Consider the following 10,029-nt stretch of genomic DNA (forward strand, 5'->3'; position numbering starts at 1 on the left):
CTATAATAATAATAATAAATGGGTATATAACCATATATGACCCTAAAACTTAACTACCCCTCAATCCCATTCAAACAGAAGAAAGCACAATTGACCCAAAGGTAAAAGTAAAATGTATTTCTTTAATATGCTGGTTAAAGCACTTTTCATTAAATTGATTACATTTAACTCTAACTCTTCTTAAACATACATATACATAGAGTTCTGTACACCGTTCCCTTTGACAAGAATGTAAACTACACAGAACCAAAATATAAAAACGCAACATTTAAAGTGTTGGTCCCATGTTTCATGAGCTGAAATAAAAGATCCCAGAAATGTTCCATATGCACAAAAAGCTTCCTTCTCTCCAATTTTGTGAACAAATTTGTTTACATCCATGTTAGTGAGCATTTCTCCTTTGCCAAGATAATCCATCCACCCGACAAGTGTGGCATATCAAGAAGCTGATTAAACAGCTGTGCAGCAACACTCTCCATCCAACCTGACAGAGCTTGAGAAGATCTGCAAAGAAGAAATGGGAGAAACTCCCCAAATAAAGGTGTGCCAAGCTTGTAACGTCATCCCCGAGAAGACTCGATGCTGTATTTGCTGCCAAAAGTGCTTCAAAGTACTGAGTAAAGGGTCTGAATACTTACTGTGATTTTTGCTAATTTATTACCATTTTTTAAAAAACATATCTAAAAAACATTTTTTGCTTTGTCATTATGGGATAGTGTGTGCAGATTGATGAGGGAAAAAAACTAAATGTGAAAAAAGTCAATGGGTCTGAATACTTTCTGAAGGTACTGTATACTGAACAAAAATATAAATGCGACAATTTCAATGATTTTATGGCATTACAGTTCATATAAGGAAATCAGTTAATTTAAATAAATGAATTAGGCCCTAATCTATGGATTTCACATGACAGGGGCACAGCCATGGGGGAGCTAGGCCCAGCCAATCAGAATGAGTTCTCCCACAAAGGGGAAATTATTAGACAGAAATACAAATTTCTTTCATCAGCTGGTCTCAGACGATTCCGCAGGTGAAGAAGCCAGATGTGGAGGTCCTGGGCGGGTGTGGTTACAAGTGTTCTGTGGTTGTGAAACCGGTTGGACGTACTGCCAAGGTGCACTTGTGTAATTATCATGCTGTTTAATCAACTTTTTGATATGCCACACCTATCAAGTGGATGGATCACCTTAGCAAAGGAAAAATGTTCACTAACAGGGATGTAAACACATTTTAGAGAAATAAGCTTTTTGTGCGTATGGAACATTTCTGGGATCTTTTATTTAAGCTCATGTAAGATGGGACCAACACTTTGCATGTTGCGTTTACATTTTGGTTCAATATAAATAAAACAAATGAACGAAATATTACCTAATCCAACAGAGATAGCTGAATTGATCATGCACAGGTAGGTAGGTTCAAGCGACATGTTCAAAAGGCATCTCTACCTCCCAACATAAGGCCTTCCTATTGGCCTAGATCTGTGGAACGTATAAACAATGACATTTCTCCTCTCTGAAAAGATCATTCTTAGACTTGTCACAGTGCAGTGTCAAAATGTGCAGCTGACGGGGCATACAATCATGATTTACAAGGCACAAGCTACTGGGGCTGATAGAGAATAGAGAAAGCCAGGTCTCCTAGGATTCCTCTTTCTCCCTCCAAAAGGAGTGGGGGGAAATCAGTGAAGCTGAAAGAACTACTGTTTTTTTTCACGTCTAATTACAGATACTCTTTTCACCCGTCTCTACAGGTATAAATGCAGATCTAAGACCAGGCTTGGTTTTCAACCCCTAGTAGCTTAGGTTTTGACTAGGGTATGGAAAGCTAATCCAAAATCAGCCAGTAAATCATCCAATAATTATTTCATGAGTCTTAAGACAGTGGTTAAAGAACTGAGATAATTAAAACAACATGGATTAAAACTGGTATGAGCTAACAATCATGTTAAATATAAAACAAGGACTAAAAAGGGATGGGGTTTCTACAGTGACAACCCAACCAACTTACAGCCAAAAGGCCAATCTTGCCATCACAGCAGAAAGTCTTTGCAGATCCTTCACAACAGCACACTTATTTGGAGGCACCACAGTTTGCACCGTCTCTTCACTTTTGTGCGGGTGATTTGCACATATGTGTAAAACATGCACGCCTCAAATGGCAAGCATACACACACACACACACGGCTGCTACTGCTAGTCATCCTGAGCAGCAGCAGGTGGGTCCTTCTCCCCTACAGCAGCAGGAGGCATCACTTCCTGTTTCCTGTCTGTCTGGATGCACCCGCCCCACTCGGGATTGCTGGCTGCTCTTTGGAGTACGAGTGTCCCCCCTCTGACCTGTCCCACACCTCCATCTTGTAGCCCAGGGGGGCCAGGGGCTGGTAGCGGTACCTGTAGTCAAAGGCACACAGGTGGTAGGTGTAGTACTCCAGCAGGTACATGAGGGACGCGTCCACATAGTGGGAAGACACACAGAGGTCCGAGCAGCAATTCACCCCCTATGGTACAAAACACCAGGATTAGAGCCAGGACGGGGGAAGGGATGGGTACAGACAGTGAGGGCAGACCAAGGCCTTTGATCTGTTTAGCATTACATAACAACATATTGGACACGAGGCAATGTTATAGTAAAGTTATAGTAGTGCTAATGTCATTTTGTCAGCAAGTCAAAAAGTTGATTATCCACTATTACATTGGAACACAATCAGTCCTTTGTCCTTCCCTCTTTTCTTTCAACCTGTCCCAGTTCTGCCTGGGATCAATAAGGGGATCTCCTGATATGCTATACCAAAGACCAGGTAGCACAATCCTATAGCAACCACATACTGTAGTCACACTTTCCACACAGTTAGATCCCACTGACAATGAATAGCCTACACATGGTCAAATCAATATATCCAAGGAATAACTGACTGCTTTTTATACCATATCAAAGCATGAGCTGCTTCATATGTGTATAGGATAAAGCCAAGGTGAAAGATAAATTGGGCCAAAAGGTTTTACCCTCTCATTGGCCACATTGGCATAGCAGCATCACTGGTAGAACTGGTTTAAATAGGAGAGCAATTATTAACACCTGGTGTTATCTTGGGCATTCAGTAAATGGTCCATGACACCTTGGTCTATTGATCGGTCTGGTAATTATGATTTTTTTTGCCAGGTACCTCACAATATGGTATTATCACGATACTTGGGTGTCGATACAATATGTATTGCAATTTCATACTTTGATTTTATTGTCAATGTTACAAACATATTGCTCACTTAGGGTTTCAAAAATCTGCCAACTTTCCCAAAAATGTTGCAACCGTATATAGGGGAATCTCAGTTGGCTTTGCTCACCTCCGTCCTCTCCTCATCTCTACTCTCCTCTTTTTGAAAATCAAACTTTGAAACAAAATGCGCTTGTATGAAATGAGACTCTCCTCTACTTGTGCGTCATATAAGCAAATTACGTTTACAGGGGTAATTTCCCCACATAATTGTAAAGTGATAAAAACAAATTAAGTTAATTGTGCAAGACATTTAATAAATAGAAGGATAATTAGCATATGGTTTTTAAATGTGTGCATGCTTTGCTCCTTCAAGAAAACAGCTGATTTAAAAGGGGGTGTGGATGATTTATTGCACTTGATAATTCAGCGTTCATTACTGATCAGTCTGGACCCAGGTCCTATTCTCCATCCGTCTGGACCCAGGTCCTATTCTCCATCCGTCTGGACCCAGGTCCTATTCTCCATCCGTCTGGACCCAGGTCCTATTCTCCATCCGTCTGGACCCAGGTCCTATTCTCCATCCGTCTGGACCCAGGTCCTATTCTCCATCAGTCTGGACCCAGGTCCTATTCTCCATCAGTCTGGACCCAGGTCCTACTCTCCATCAGTCTGGACCCAGGTCCTATTCTCCATCAGTCTGGACCCAGGTCCTATTCTCCATCAGTCTGGACCCAGGTCCTATTCCAACACTGCAGAGGTACAGACCCCATTGTTCTAAATAACATGGATAACACATGCCTTTTTATAAATTTTATAGCATTTAAGAGTATATGGAAATATCGCCTAAGGGCACACTATGATCTTCTAAGCAATTAGGCTACTGTTAATCACAACGCTGCACTCTGTATGAAGAATTAAAGATAAATACACAATTTAATTTCACTCCAGGAAAGAAGACTGCTAATCTAAGAGGATTTATAGGCATACAAATGTACATTGCTACTGTTAATCTGTACCTGGTGTATGGTAACGAGTCATGATAAATGACATAAATACCCTAAGCCCTCTGAGGAGAACACGGTTTACAATTCACCAGGGAGAAAAGAAACCGGAGCCTCTGAAAATGTATTTTATCAAAGCTGTTCACAATGTGGTTCCTAGAAGACTGCACAAACAGAAAATAGGCTTATACAGTAGTAAACTGTATTTATTTTTTTACCTTTATTTAACCAGGTAGGCTAGTTGAGAACAAGTTCTCATTTACAACTCCGACCTGGTCAAGATAAAGCATAGCAGTGTGAACAGGCAACAACAAAGAGTTACACATGGAGTAAACAATAAACAAGTCAATAGCACAGAAAAAAAATAGAGTCTATATACATTGTGTGCAAAAGGCATGAGGAGGTAGGCGAATAATTACAATTTAGCAGATTAACAATGGAGTGATAAATGATCAGATGATCATGTACAGGTAGAGATATTGGTGTGCAAAAGAGCAGAAAAGTAAATAAATAAAAACTGTGGGGATGAGGTAGGTGAAAATGGGTGTGCTATTTACCAATAGATTATGTACAGCAGCAGCGATCGGTTAGCTGCTCAGCTAGCTGATGTTTGAAGTTGGTGAGGGAGATAAAAGTCTCCAACTTCAGCGATTTTTGCAATTCGTTCCAGTCACAGGCAGCAGAGTACTGGAACGAAAGGCGGCCGAATGAGGTGTTGGGTTTAGGGATGATCAATGAGATACACCTGCTGGAGTGTGTGCTACGGATGGGTGTTGCCATCGTGACCAGTGAGCTGAGATAAGGCGGAGCTTTGTCTAGCATGGCCTTGTAGATGACCTGGAGCCAGTGGGTCTGGCGACGAATATGTAGCGAGGGCCAGCCGACTAGAGCATACAAGTCGCAGTGGTGGGTAGTATAAGGTGCTTTAGTGACAAAACGGATGGCACTGTGATAAACTGCATCCAGTTTGCTGAGAAGAGTGTTGGAAGCAATTTTGTAGATGACGTCGCCGAAGTCGAGGATCGGTAGGATAGTCAGTTTTACTAGGGTAAGCTTGGCAGCGTGAGTGAAGGAGGCTTTGTTGCGGAATAGAAAGCCGATTCTTGATTTGATTTTCGATTGGAGATGTTTGATATGGGTCTGGAAGGAGAGTTTGCAGTCTAGCCAGACACCTAGGTACTTATAGGTGTCCACATATTCAAGGTCGGAACCATCCAGTGTGGTGATGCTAGTCGGGCATGCGGGTGCAGGCAGCGATCGGTTGAAAAGCATGCATTTGGTTTTACTAGCGTTTAAGAGCAGTTGGGAGGCCACGGAAGGAGTGTTGTATGGCATTGAAGCTCGATTGGAGGTTAGATAGCACAGTGTCCAATGACGGGCCGAAAGTGTATACAATGGTGTCGTCTGCGTAGAGGTGGATCAGGGAATCACCCGCAGCAAGAGCAACATCATTGATATATACAGAGAAAAGAGTCAGCCCGAGAATTGAACCCTGTGGCACCCCCATAGAGACTGCCAGAGGACCGGACAACATGCCCTCCGATTTGACACACTGAACTCTGTCTGCAAAGCAATTGGTGAACCAGGCAAGGCAGTCATCCGAAAAACCGAGGCTTTGCTTAACATATAACAAGGTGCTAAGCACATAAGAAAGTGCATGAGTCATGACTCTTTAAATGCATTTCTATTTGAGATCTCAGGCATAAATGTATGTACCGGCTAGAGGTCGACCGACTATGATTTTTCAACGCCAATTATTGGAGAACCAAAAAAGTTCGATACCGATTAATCAGTGAAGATTTTATTAAATCGGTATCGGAGTCTATTTTTTTTCAATAATAAAATATATATAAAAATGACAATTACAACAATACTGAATGAACAATGAACACTTATTTTAACTTAATATAATACATAAATAAAATATATTTAGTCTCAAATAATGAAACATGCTCACTTTGGTTTAAATGCAAAAAGTGTTGGAGAAGAAAGTAAAAGTGCAATATGTGCCATGTAAAAAAGCTAACATTTAACTTCCTTGCTCAGAAAATATGAAAGCTGGTGGGTCAATATTCCCAGTTAAGAAGTTTCAGAGTAGGGCCTCCCGGGTGGCGCAGTGGTTAAGGGTGCTGTACTGCAGCGCTAGCTGCGCCACCAGAGAGTCTGGGTTTGGAAGGTCCGTGGGGCGACGCACAATTGGCCTAGAGTCGTCCGGGTTAGGCCGGTAGGGAAGTCCTTGTCTCATCGCACAGTGCGCGCTAACCAAGGTTGCTAGGTGCACGGTGTTTCCTCCGACACATTGGTGCGGTTGGCTTCCAGGTTGGATGGCGCTGTGTTAAGAAGGGTTGTGTATCGGAGGACGCATAACTTTCAACCTTCGTCTCTACCGAGCCCGTACTGGAGCCGTAGCGATGAGACAAGATAGTAGCTACTAAACAATTTGATACCACGAAAATGGGGAGAAGGGGTAAAATTCACAAAAAAAAAAAAAATGTAGTTATAGGAATTATGACTAACATATATCTTTGACTATTGAATGTTTAGCAATTGCCAGCCTAATCTCGGGAGTTGATAGGCTTTAAATCATAAACAGCGCTGTGATTCAAGCATTGCTAAGAGCTTCTGGCAAACGCAGTAAACCCTGCAGGCAGCAGCCTAACACCGCTCAGTCAGACTGCTCTATCAAATCATAGACTTATAATAAACACAGCAATATGAGCCTTTGGTCATTAATATGGTAAAATCTGGAAACTAATTTCGAAAACAAAACGTTTATTTCAGTGAAATACTGAACCATTCCGTATTTTATCGAATGGGTGGCAACCCTGAGTCTAAATATTGCTGTTACATTGCACAACTTTCTATGTTATGTCATAATTATGTACAATTCTGGAAAATTAGTTCGCAACGAGCCAGGCAGCCCAAACTGTAGAATGATACCCCGACTCTGCGAGCAATGTACACAAGAGAAGTGACACAATGTCCCTAGTTAATATTGCCTGCTAACATGAATTTATTTTAATCAAACTTTGTAACACAATAAAATGTGATGATATCCAAGGAATACAAAGGGAACTGGGTAATCAGGCTAGCTCGCACTTACCATTACTTTAATTCCATTGCGGAAAAGTCACTCTTTGATCCAGTTGAAACGTCGGAAAACTGTGGCGCGTGTTGGACTAAGATTAACTATAATTTAGACATTTGCTCACGAGTTAAACACAATTTCGTCAAAACAAATACGAAATTCCACTTGGCGTTAAACTAGTGAGAGAAGTGAAGTCTTTTCTTCTCTTTCCTTTGAGTATTCTTCAGCTTGCTGAATAGCTATGTTGTCGCTAGCCGCCTCATCTCACATCATCAATTTTAGACAGCCAGGTGACGTTAGCATGGATGAGAAATGAGACATCAATTCCAATTGTCAGCCTAAAACAATATCGATTATCCGGTGTCTTTCACTGGTGCGTAAAGTCCGTTAATTTATTACTGTCAATAGGAAATTGAACTACTTTAGCCACAGGTTAAACTTTGATGTTAAAAGCCTCTTTATGGGTGGGTGGGCTGCACAATGAGGTACTGGAAACGTCAACATCAAGGGTGTATTCATTACGAAACCCGTTTAAGAACCAAACAAATCAAAGAGAGCAAAACTAGTTTCTATTGGACAAATTCGGGTAGCTCCCTCCCCCTTTCGTTTGCTTCCGTTTAAGAAACGTTTTGCAACAGAATAGGCGGAATAAATACACTCCAGTTTCTGATAATTATATTAGAATGTACAGGCCCACAAAATGTATCGGAATCCCTTGATTGGTTAATCCTTTGCGGTTTCTTGCCTTTAGTCCCCGCCCTCTATTTCTATTCGACACGCAACAGGCACAACCATCATTGAGTGGCACCAGAGCATTGTACAATCATTGACGTAAGGGAAACGTTTTAACCAAGTAGCTACTGTACTAGAAAATATGATCCTTATGATACAAGCTTCATTACTTCAAAAAAATGTTGAAAGTGTGAGGGTGTTATGGGGTTGTTAACAGAAAAAGCAGTCGTTTCCTTCATATAGGCCAATCACCTAAAAATTGAAACCACGAATTCCTCAAAATATCAATAATCACTGTGGCATTTCTTACCATGTTATTTTAATGGTCTTTATTTTAAATCAGCTAGGTATGAGTATGCAGATTTTACAAGGCAGCTCAAAATTACTTTTAGGGAGGGTGTCCATCTAGTGTAGTGTAATAACTTACAATGTATCAACATTGGATCTGTTTGACCTCTTCACCCTATAATATCTCTCAGGGAAGTGTGCTTATAATGGTTTTAACTTCATATAAAAATGATCCCCTCACATGTTCAAGCCAAACTATTTATATATTTTGATGAGCTACAATTACACGATCACGACATGCAGGTTAAAATATCAAAATAAACTCTGAACCAATTATATTAATTTGGGGACAGATCAAAAAAGCATTAAACATGGCAATTTAGCTAGCAATTGCTACCTAATTTGTCCTATTTAGCTAGCTTGCTGTTCCTAGCTAATTTATCATGGGATATAAACATTGAGTTATTTTACCTGAAATGCACAAGATCCTCTACCTTGACAATTAATCCACTCATAAAACAATCAACCAAACCATTTTGAGTCATCTCTCCACCTTCCAGGCCTTTTCCTTCTCTTGACTTTATGAGATTGGCAACTTTAATAAATTAGGTGCATTACCGCCACTGACCTCATTTGTCTTTCAGTCCCTGCTGGGTACCTGCTTCTAACAACCAATGAGGAGATGGGAAAGGCAGGACTTACAGCGCGATCTGCGTCAGAAATAGAACTGACTTCTATTTTAGCCCTTGGCAAAGCAGATGCGCGCCTTGGCGCAATAATTGAATAACATAGATTTCTAAATGTATTTTTGCAACGCACCCGCGGTGTTGTCAGCCTGTGACGCCTTCGACATCTCTGAAAAAAACTTTGCACAAAACAATGCCAAGTTCAGGTGCTAGTCGGAACTAGGAAACGCTGACATTTCCGAATCGTTAACTGGTTGTAGTTATACATGTACTGCGCTCATTCTGTTAGCAAGTCAGAAACGTCCGTTTTCTAACCAGTTTCCTATGTTGTCCTATGCCAAGGTTGTAACTTTAAAATGGAGTTGTTGATAAGAACAGCTGCCCTATGAGCACAATGTTGAAAATAACGTTTTTGGCTGAACAAATTTGACAAGGCAGCTCAAAATTACTTTTAGGGAGGGTGTCCATTTCTCTCACTAGATGAGCTCCAATACTTATTTCAGAGAAATTACATTTGAGTATCCTTTGGTTCTAAATGCCATTAGAGCTAAATATAATCTTGAACTTCAAATAACAGTTTTGAACATTCAAATTTTATAAATGTCAAGTTTCCAGAAACATTTCTCTTCTTTTAAAATACTACAAAATCCATATGAAGTATGATTGCTTCAACAAGCATGTCAATTCCACAATGACGAAATTAACTTGGTAATGTAATTAAAGAGGAAAAGCTATACTAAATGACACTCGTTCTGATTTAAATAGTTAAAAACTGTGGTTCAACCTCTAAACCACAACAACATTAGTCTGAGTACCAGCCTCTTAAGCTAACATTCCACCCCTTATCATTGCCAAAGAGACTGTTTAATGTGCTGGATTTACAGCGGAGCTGCTCATTGGCTGCCGGAATTAACATATTTTCCTTGACAACATGTGGAGCATCGGAAATAGAACGATAATTTATAACCATTTTTTTAAAAACATTTAGCTGTTAGCAAGTTGAATTAAAGCATTTTGTGG

At 40.5% G+C, this 10,029-nt stretch overlaps 1 long non-coding RNA gene across 1 annotated transcript; it reads right to left on the bottom strand.

Moving 5' to 3' along the window:
• Nucleotides 1–102: 102 nt before the first annotated feature.
• Nucleotides 103–8,239, bottom strand: LOC118399773 (uncharacterized). The gene is made up of 2 exons (XR_004828906.2): nucleotides 7,319–8,239; nucleotides 103–2,497 (listed from the first exon to the last, which is right to left on the bottom strand). It is a non-coding gene; the product is annotated as an uncharacterized LOC118399773 (long non-coding RNA).
• Between the last annotated feature and the right edge of the window lie 1,790 nt (nucleotides 8,240–10,029).

This window comes from Oncorhynchus keta, chromosome 21 (assembly GCF_023373465.1).
Source record: "Oncorhynchus keta strain PuntledgeMale-10-30-2019 chromosome 21, Oket_V2, whole genome shotgun sequence".
Taxonomy (NCBI): Eukaryota; Metazoa; Chordata; class Actinopteri; order Salmoniformes; family Salmonidae; genus Oncorhynchus; species Oncorhynchus keta.